The sequence below is a fragment of the Mirounga angustirostris genome, unplaced genomic scaffold (assembly GCF_029215605.1).
Source record: "Mirounga angustirostris isolate CCGP_5_RB_7025 unplaced genomic scaffold, mMirAng1.0.hap1 SCAF_6, whole genome shotgun sequence".
NCBI classification, from domain to species: Eukaryota; Metazoa; Chordata; class Mammalia; order Carnivora; family Phocidae; genus Mirounga; species Mirounga angustirostris.
In genome coordinates this window covers 26,952,282-26,962,563 of record NW_026991714.1, presented here as the reverse complement: position 1 = coordinate 26,962,563, position 10,282 = coordinate 26,952,282, and positions in this window count along the sequence as shown.

Below are 10,282 nucleotides of genomic sequence, written 5' to 3'. Positions count from 1 at the left end.
ATTTATTGTTTTCTACATGCCAGATGCATAAATATTGCACAAGGGATTAATATGTATGACATGCTTTGTAGGCATGATCACTTTTAAATCCTCAAAAGAACCAATAAGATACTCGTATTCTTATTTTTCAGACAACGCCTTGTCTTGAGGTTTGGGGAGGTTAGGAACGTGCCCAAGACCTCACGGAGAGTGGCAGAGCTAAGACCTGAAAGCCCACCCTCAGGACCAGTGTGAGGACACCTTGGCATGATCCAGCCCGGGGGGGATGCTAGCCCCCCAAGGAAGCAAGACCTCTGCTCTGCAGTTTCTTCAATTCCCAGCCTTAAAACCATTTTCGACTAACCCCCTGAGCTTAGGCCTGGGCAGTCAAGGCAAACTGGCCAAATCCTGGGCAGATGCCCCAGAGGAGGGCCACTATCTCTGCCCCTGCCCTGGACTCCCGTCTTCTCTCTGTGCTGGGAGTTTGGAGCCCGGGAGGCTCCACCAGCCCACTCTCTACCAGGGGAAGTAAAGAGAGGAAGTAGGCCTTAGATAGGGGAGGGAGAGGGGGTGGGTGAGCACTGTGGGTGTGAAGGGACAGTTTGGGAGGCCCTGGGGACTTTCCCATATGCCTGAGCCCCACCCCCAGAAGGGCCAGCCAAGTTACTCAACCACAGGCTGAGCCTCTGCTCCTTTCTGGCCCTTCCCATCTGCGTCCTACTTCTCTTACACCCCCTCTGCCACGCATCCCCTCCCTCTTTGGACTCTTTCCTCATCACTGCCCTCCAAGCCCCCTCACAATTTCAAGTGACACAGGCAGGACTACAAGGGCCACACTCCGACAGGCTTCACTGGAACACAGCTGGACTTAGAAACGACCCCCCCCCTCAAGGCTCCATAAAGAAGGCTGGTGGAAATGTGAGCCCTGAATCTCTGTCCTTTGGTGTCTCTTCTGTTTCCAGGCCTCCGCCTGGTACTAGCCATCCCTAAAACTTCCTTTTTTTAATTTTATTTTTTTTTTAAAGATTTTATTTATTTATTTGAAGAGAGAGACACAGCGAGAGAGAGAACACAAGCAGGGGGAGTGGCAGAGCTGGAGAAGCAGGCTTCCCGCCGAGCAGGGAGCCCGATGTGGGGCTCGATCCCAGGACCCGGGGATCACGACCTGAGCCGAAGGCAGATGCTTAACGACTGAGCCACCCTTCTCCTCCGTCAGCTCCTAAGCCAGACCTCTTTTTATTTGACTCGGCTTGGGCAGGGGTGGGTGGGAGGCGGCTCGGGAAAAGGGAAGCCCGTCCCTTACAGTGGCGCCCCTAGGGAGACGTTCTGGGGGTCTCCGGGGGCACAAGGGCCGTGAGTCATTTTAAGAAGCTGGAGACGCGACGGTCCCCAAACACCCCACGGCAAAGCTCCTCTTCTGGCTCCCAGGGTAAGAACGCGCACCGTCGCCGTCAGTGAAGTACACAGCCCCGACACTCGGAGACAAAACAGACTGCAGACGCCCTTGGCCGTCCCAAGCCCCGGGCACAGAAAGTGCCCACGCGCGCGACCCCCGCGTCGCACCCACATTGACCCCAACGGCGGCCGCCGCCCCTCCGCCTTCCCGCCCCCGCCGCCCCCCCGCCCCCCCGCGCCTGGGTCCCGAGCGACGTCACTTGTTTTCGGGACCCGGCGCCCGCCCCTCCCCGCCCCCGCTGACGTGGTTCCCGGCTCGTCACCGCCCGGCCCACGGGAAGCGCTGCCCTTATATGGGCGCGGACTCCGGAGGGGCCGGGCGACAGCTGTCCGCGTCCCCAGCCCCGCGCTCGTCTTCCAGGCCGTTCCCAGGAAGGGGCAAAGGTGAGCCAGTGTGGAGAGAGGATCTGGCTTTTCCATGTCATTGGAGAGCCGAGGCCTGGAGCACCCAGGCGGCCGCCTTCCCTCCCAGGCTTTATCTCCCTGCACCCTCCCTCTTTGGGGCTTTGCAAGGTGCCATGTGCAGAGCGAGATTGAAATGCAGATGAGGACTTGGCCTGTAACGGATGCACTCCGTTCCTTAATTCCCCCACGTCCCCAAAGCCCAGGGCTGTGATGTGGAGGCCTGGGTGCTGTAGTGGGAAGGACCTCCTTGCCTCCGCTGGCTGACCTTAAGCCTCCTTCCTAATGCCTTTGGGCCTCAGTTTCCTTACTCATAAAGTATAGAGGATACTTGTCTTATGGATCAGATGAGCCTTCCACTTGTTGATGCAAAACAGCTTTGTAAACTGGGAAGCGTTGTGCAAAATCCTGGGTGGTCACTTTGTGCCCTGGAAGAACCTGTTCGGGTGCCCCTTCGGAAGAAGGCAGCAGCAGAGGCCCACATGCTGACTCAGCCTCCAGAACCTGCCTCTCTGGGGCCTCCCCCAGCTGCTCTAGGAATGCCCTTTGACCCTGTTGAAAAGTGGAAGCTTTGTAAACAGAGTCATCTGGTGTTTGCCTCCTGGCTCCCAAGGCTGTGAACGGCTGTTTTGGGCCTCTGGTCTGTAAGCAAGTGGTGAGCCTGCTCGAGCTGACCCTTCCAGTTAAACCTGGGAGGGAAACCGGAATGGCCAAGAGCCAGCAGGCCAGCAGTCGTGTAGTACTAGACAGTGTACAGGACTGGCTTGTCTGACCTCCAAATCCAGTTCAGGCTCAGAATTCCCAGCTGGTTTCTGCTGGACCCCAGCTGACTGCTGGCACCTCCCCTCCAGCCCCTTCCGTTTAATTGTGGGCTGTGTTTGTGCAGTGCTCGTCTGCCCACATGTCTCTGTCCACTGGCTGCTTGGCATGCAGCATCCTCCATGTGCACGCTTCCTCGTCCTTGGGAACTCGGAGTTTCCTGAGGGCAGGAACCATTTCTCCCCAAACCAGACAGAAGAGTCCCCACTCTCCAGCCCTGAGAGTGGGCACCACGTGTCCTTCCTTTGATCGCTCGCTCTAAAACAAAAAGGACAAAAGGTGTTCGGATCCTGGAGTCAAGTGGCTGATTTATGACCGATAAGTAAATGGCAGTGAGTCATGGTGAGAGCCAGACAGGGCGAATGAATCTCTACAGTGCTTACTCTCCCACTCTTCCTCGCCACCCCCTGACTTCAGTGATCCCCACGGAACCCCCTCCCTGCCAAGGAGGACCAGGCTGGGTTGCTGAGAAGTAGACTGCACAGTGGGCAGGGAGGAACCCTCTTTGGGCAGTGGTTGTCCTCATTAAAGCCAAGGAACTTGGGGCCAACACCTATGGCCATGCTCCCAACTGAGGTCAGCTGAGGTCAGATGCTCTTTAGGTGCTGGCTGAGAGTTGTTCAAAGATGCATTCCAAGATCTATGGGAGATCCGATGCTCTTCCTCAAAATATTCCTGATTCCTCTAGGAGTGGGGATGGAGAGTGGGGAAGACTTTTCCTTCTCATCATTGCTTCTGGCTTTGAGCTCCTATTTTTCTCCAGTCAGATCAGGTTAAGAATCATCTTGCTGGTCCATGAGTGTTTTCACTGTTGTGAGCTATGGGTTTCAGCCCTTTTCCTTGCAGATTCCTCCTGTTTTCTTTTGCAGAGTAATTCAGCTGTTCCTAACCCCTACCTACACCTCTGCACCTCTCTATGAATTCAGCAAGATAGGTTCAAAGCCTTTATGTGTTTCAGTTCTTAAGCAGAGTCCCTCCTCCTAAGCCAGGCCAGGCTGGACAGGAGTGGTGGCCTTCCTGGATTTTTATATAAGGATGCTTACTTATCATAGATTCTTCTTTGAATTCAAAACCTGGGGGGTAGGGAGTTGTTACCTTGATAGGAGCTTACCCATTCCCACTAAGATCATCATTCTGTTCAAACTGGGGGCTCCTCCTTCTCAAAACGCTCTTAGCCTTATCTCATAGCATTCCTCTCTCCACTCACCTCGGGAGTTGCTGCCAGGGGACCCACCTCACTTCCACACAACTCCAGTGCTGGGGGGAGGCAGCAGAAAGCACCTGCGGCCACCTGGCCATTTGCGTGACTCAGAGGACTCAACCCCTGACCTCAAGGGAGTTTCCAGAGCCAAGACGGAGGGCGGGAGGGAAGGAATCCATGAGCTGAGCACAGACGGAAACATGGAAAGGATGTTGATTGCTATTTTCCTGGCCATTTATCCTGACTCTGATTACTCCCACTGTCATCATGGGCTGTTATTAAAGCCCAATTGAGAATGATAGTAAGTGCCAACTGAGAATAACTTCAGATCCCTTGGCTCCAATAGTCCAACATAGGCATTCATACCATAAATTCCTTCTTTTTTTAAATTTTATTTTAAAGATTTTAATTAATTTATTTATTTGTCAGAGACAAAGGCAGACGCCTAACCGACTGAGCCAGCCGGGCGTCCCCATAAGTTCCTTCTCGAGTTCAGTGTGTGTGTGTGTGTGTGTGTGTGTGTGTGTGTGTGTTGGGAAGGGGTGTTACTTTAACAGGCCAACTTGGATGCTTTCTTACGTTTTACGTTGAAAACTATACAATGCATGTATTCCTTTCTTGCCTTGGCTTCCTGGAATCTCTCAGATAATTAAGGGGTCAATAAAGGAACTAATTCAGACACATTAGCAAATACCTAACTTTATCTCTCTCCCTCATGCTACTAATTGGTTTCTGATCTTTAAAGATTTTTTATTTATTTATTTGACAGAGAGAGACACAGTGAGAGAGGGAACACAAGCAGGGAGAGTGGGAGAGGGAGAAGCAGGCTTCCCGCCGAGCAGGGAGCCCGATGCGGGGCTCGATCCCAGGACCCTGAGATTAGGACCTGAGCTGAAGGCAGACGCTTAACCACTGAGCCACCCAGGCGCCCCGGTTTCTGATCTTTAATATAATATAAATATATACATATAATTATCCTCTTTTATATGTGTGGTTCAATATTTTAAGGTGTCTCAAATTCGTCTTGGAAGGAAGCAAAATATAAATTATAAGTAATAATAATTAACATATACTGACCACTATCATATGCCAGGCACAAATCTAAGTACTGTAAACTCATTTAAGGCAACAGCTGTATGAGGTAAGAACTGTTGACCTCATATTATAGATAAAGAAACGGAAAAAAAAGAAAAGAAAAGAAACTGAGCACAGAGAGGTTTGTTTTTTTTTTTTAAAGATTTTTATTTATTTGACAGAGAGAGACACAGCGAGAGAGGGAACACAAGCAGGGGGAGTGGGAGAGGGAGAAGCAGGCTTCCCGCCGAGCAGGGAGCCCGATGCGGGGCTCGATCCCAGGACCCTGGGATCATGACCTGAGCCAAAGGCAGACGCTTAACGACTGAGTCACCCAGGCGCCCCCCGAGCACAGAGAGGTTTAATAACTTGCTTTAGATGGCACAGCTAGGATCTGGGCAGTGTGGCTCCAGGGCAGGGACGCTAACCACCACACTAGAATAAATACAAGCTAGTTCAGAAGTTTAATTATGAACCATGAGGGTCAGTCCTCATCAGAACAGGGCTGGTATCCTAAGCAGCGGAGACCACCCATTCTTAATCTGCAGAGATTCCTCCCCACCGACCTTATTCTTGGTGCTGGGGTTGGGGGGAGGCAGTAAGATTTAGAATCCCTTCCCACCCCTTCCCAGGCCCACACACACACCCCCCACCCCAGCCCCTTTTAGTGTCTTTTCTGACATGTCCATCATCCTATCTACTAGTATGGGAAGAATAGTGTTCTCTCTCTATCACTTGCATGGAGATACGAATTCAACCAGATTCACCAAGTTCCTACTGTGTGCCGAAGGCCGAGGTGTGTGTCAGGCATTGAAGTACAGTATAAGCCAGACCCCGCCTTCAAGGGACCGCAGTCTCACAGGGCTACACAATGAACTATAACACCAGCCTATGAGCTATGGAGTTATAAAGAAAGGAGGAAGTGAGGGGCGCCTGGGTGGCTCAGTTGGTTAAGCGACTGCCTTCGGCTCAGGTCATGATCCTGGAGTCCCGGGATCGAGTCCCGCGTCGGGCTCCCTGCTCGGCGGGGAGTCTGCTTCTCCCTCTGACCCTCCTCCCTCTCATGCTCTCTGTCTCATTCTCTCTGTCTCAAATAAATAAATAAAATCTTTAAAAAAGAAAAAAAAAGAAAGGAGGAAGTGACTCATTACAATGGGGAGTGGGAGGTTGTGGTGAATCCAGAAAGGCTTCACATAGGAGGTGACACCGAAGCTAGGTCTTGAAGGAATGAATAGCCTTTTTGATGGACAAAGACGTGAACAAAGAGAATTCTAGGCTGAGCCCATAATATGAGCAAAGGCACAGTGGGATCAAAGTGCAAGTGTGTGTTTAAGAAACACTGAGGAGGAGGTTAACTGAGCTTAGAGGCTGGCCCGGATTATAAAGGCCTTGAAGGCCCAGCTTCGAGTTTGAACTTCCTGTGAGGAGGCTTCAAAGGCTTTTAAACAGAAGAGAAAGATAAATCTGTGGTTAGAAGGAGTTTTTACGGCAGAGGATAGACAGACTGAGAAAAGGGCGTGAAGGGGAGCACTCCAGGCAGACAGACCGTGTAGGAAACTGTTGTGATTGTCCCCGCGAGATCTGATGGCAGAAGCTTTAGTGATGCGGAGTAGCAGCTGTTCCAAACGGATGATCAGCAGGGCTGGGTCCCTAACTGGATATGGGGTATCGGCTCAGGCAGTAAGCCCCCTGGAGATGTGTCACCGAATCAGGAGATCTGGTGATCACATATCCTACTGGGCCCCAAGGAGTCAGCAGTGTGGAGCACAGATCGCAGATGAAGGGAGAGACAGGGTGGATCTCCTAGCCATGCTCTCTTGCCGCAGATAAGCAAACAGGCTCAGGGCAGTGGCTCCCAGTCTGGCCACCCGGCCCCTTCCCTGGAACCATATGATCAAGAGCTGGGGCTGAGCCGCAGGATAGTTGACAGATACCATGGACCCCGAGCCAGGAGGCCAGGGGCAGGACGCTGCAGGCCCTCTTCTGCAGATTCTTCCTTGTGTCCCTCTTTCTTGAGTCTGCCTCTCTCCACACTTCAGGCCCCACCCCGGGGGGTGGTCTCTGGCTGTCACAGCTGTGATTCCTGCCTGCCCCAGACACCCAGCCCCGGGAGGCCCGGCCCCATTATGGTTCTGCCAAAACAACATCTGGGGAAGCTCCTATCGTCTCAGGGCCTCTTGTTTTCTGTCTGGAGATGAAGGGGGTTTATCCTGGGCCCCTGGGAGTGAGGATGAGGAGGATTTACAACATGTCTGTCCTCTAAGTTTGGGAAAGAGGCAATAAATTCAGCTTCAGATCTGCCTCTGCCCCCAAGTCCATGTGTTCCCCTGGCGGGTTTCCGGCACTTTCAGTCACACCTTCTAGTACCATTGGAGAAGACCCAGAGGATGAAGGTGTGGGAGGTCACATTCTTGGGGGACCTCCAGGATAATAGACTTTTAACAGATAGTTTCCATCCTTTTGCTCGGATGATACACCTAGGGAGTCACAGAAGCAAAAACACATCACTGGGGACCTTTCCAGCCACATACTGGTCTGGCCATCTGTCCACATCTCCCCCCCCGCCAACGCCCCCCCCCCCCCCAGCTCCTACCTCGTCTCTCACTCACTCTCTCTCTCACACCCTCAGCCATCCTTGCCTTGCTTTGCCTTTCCCCTGCTGCCGGCCAGGCTGGCGAAGGAGGGGAGGAAAGCAGAGCGTCCCTTTGCCTGTGGATGCTAGTGGGTCAGTAGGGTACAGCAGCTGAGGAGCAGCCCTCAGGGAAAAAGCTATCTTTGGGGAAGCAGATTCCCTCCCTCCACGGGGCCTGGCGTACCGTCAGCCTCAGTTACAAGTTTGATGAATTAATAACACTTTCCAGCTCTCTCCTAGAGGGAGGAGAGTGAGTCTGCAGGAGCCAACGTGATGCATGATGACGTAGGGGGGCATGAAGGGGTGAATTTGGGGAGCACAAAGCAGGCCCTAAGAGCCCAAGTCCAAGAACCTGGAGGCCTCACCCCTCCAAGCCATGAAGGTAACCCTGTGGTCTCTCAGGTCCTCCCCCCTCCCCCCAGAGCAGAAGGGGCAGTTCCCTGCCCAGCACTCTGGGCCTCAGGTCTCCTGGCTGAGCCTGGCTCTCCGGGGCCCTGGGTTCGCTTTTCTCCCAAAGCCTAGTCAGGACTAAATCCCCACTCCTCCTGGAGCTGGTTACTGTCTGGAGGGCAAACACTGTCATCCACATACCACTATGTACATGCCCTCCAATACTCTGACTCCCACAGCCTCCCCTCCGGACCCCTTCACCAGGCCCCCTTTGGTCCAGCAAGTTCCCCCATATCCTCAACCCCTCTGAACATTTTTGTTACCTTGTGACCTTAACTGAAGCCAGCTATACCCCGAAGGCCCCCTCAGGGGAGCTTGTCTCTGTGTCACACCCCGCACCTCTCAGGCTCATACAGGGGGGCAGAGTCCTCCTCACTCTGCATTACCTTTTCCTGGCCATCGTTCCCCATCACCTTCTCTGAGGTCTATTCTGTCCCCCTGGAACATCATCTTTGCCCTCCTGCTCACTCCTCATTGAGCCAAGATCTTGCATCTGCAAGCCTCCCAGCTTTTCTCTCCACCCCAGTCTCCTGCCACTGCCCAAGGAAGCTTCAACATCTGTGTGAACAGCTGAACTCACTCTGTCCCTGGGCTCTCACTCTCCCGACTCCATGTTGCCAAGTGACCATGTCCTGCTGTCAGCCCCCAACACCCACCACTCCCCTGAATCTCCAGAGCCTGGCACCCAGGCGTTGCTGATAGAGACTTAGTAAGCCTGGGCAACTGATTATCCAGGGTCGGGTTAAAGATGTCGGCCAGACTGAGACTGGTGACTAGAAAAAGAATCATAATGCCATTGAGAGAGAGAAAGAAATCAGAAGTGGGGAAGAAGGGAGAAAAGGATCTTTATTTGTTACATGTTGAGGTTACAATACCAGAAAAATATTTCAGAGATGTCCAGTTCTCAGTCAGAAAAAAAAAAAAAAAACCAACCAGTAGTTGGGAGCTCAGTTGTCAAGTTGGGGTTAGAGATGATGGTTTGGGATTTATTCTATATCGGGAGACAGTATAATTTTTTAAAACCCAGCATATCTCCTTGAGAAATGGTAACCATCGGGTGGCCTCGGAAGGACGTGACAGCGAGGGGAAGGGACCACGGTGAACTGGTCTTAGGTGCCAGTCACCACTGAGCAGGAATGTGGGACCAGTGTTAACAGATTCAGGTTTTTAAAGAGAAATCACAATTCTAGGGTTTAAAAACACTTCCGAATAGTCAAATGTTGACAACTAATTTTTAAAGCACTTAAAACCTTCTACGGGCCAGACAGAATATCTCTGCGGTCAGCTCTGCCTCAGGGGCTACCAGTTTGTGGCTTCTGAGCCACACAGGTGGCATTTGGGAGAGAGAGTTGAGGAGATTGGGAAGAAATCAGGGACTGTGCTGTGGGGAACATGAGCCTCCCGGGCTCCCAAGCTCACCTGTGGGTATGCCCGGGGCTTAGAGAGGTCCTGAGTTCTTTAGCCACTGGGCGTCTGGTGGGCTCCCAGGTTAGTGGCAGCAAATGGAAGCTGGCGTCTGCCACGGATGTCTCTGTTCATTATCTGGAAGTTGGGTGGCAGCCGCTGAGGTTCTGATACTTTCCAGCTTAGATGCCACTTTGGGGAGGAGCCCGCAGCCTTCACCCGGCCACGCCCTGTGGCCATCTCATCCCACCCTGGAAAGATGCCCTGTACCCCAGAGCGTCTGAGTCCTGGCTGGAGCAGGCGTCTGGGCGAGCACATCCTAGGTAAGGCTTACCTTCCTAACAGGAAGTGACTCTGTGGTCGAACTTAGCTGCTTTCGGGACCACTAAGTCTTCTTTTGCTCCTGTATCTTCAGAGCAAGTGGAGGAAGTGTTACTTTTTTAGCTTTCAGACTCTTCTCCACTTCTCCACAGGTTCTCAGAAATGGTCCTGAGGGACTTGGAAACTGTTGTGACCCAGGGATTAGGAAGCCCTTCACATATTTATATTTTACCAAGCCTTCCTTCAGGCCAGATGGGTAGTTTTCCACTTACCCTCAACCCTAATCATCTTTGCATTAGCTATTTCTGTTCCTGTTCTCGGTTCACTTTGGGGCAGGTGAAGGGGTTTAAAGACAGAAATTTTTAAAAGAGCTAACATCCTCAGTTTCATATAGGCTTCATGAACAGGTTTGAAGGACAATGTCAGTTTCTTCTTTCATTCCTGTCTCTGATTGTAAAGAATAACTCCCAGACGGGCTGGCCTAGGGCTGCTCTTGAGAGGTATGACTTTGTGAGATGACAGGGGACCCCAAAAGATGTCCTGGG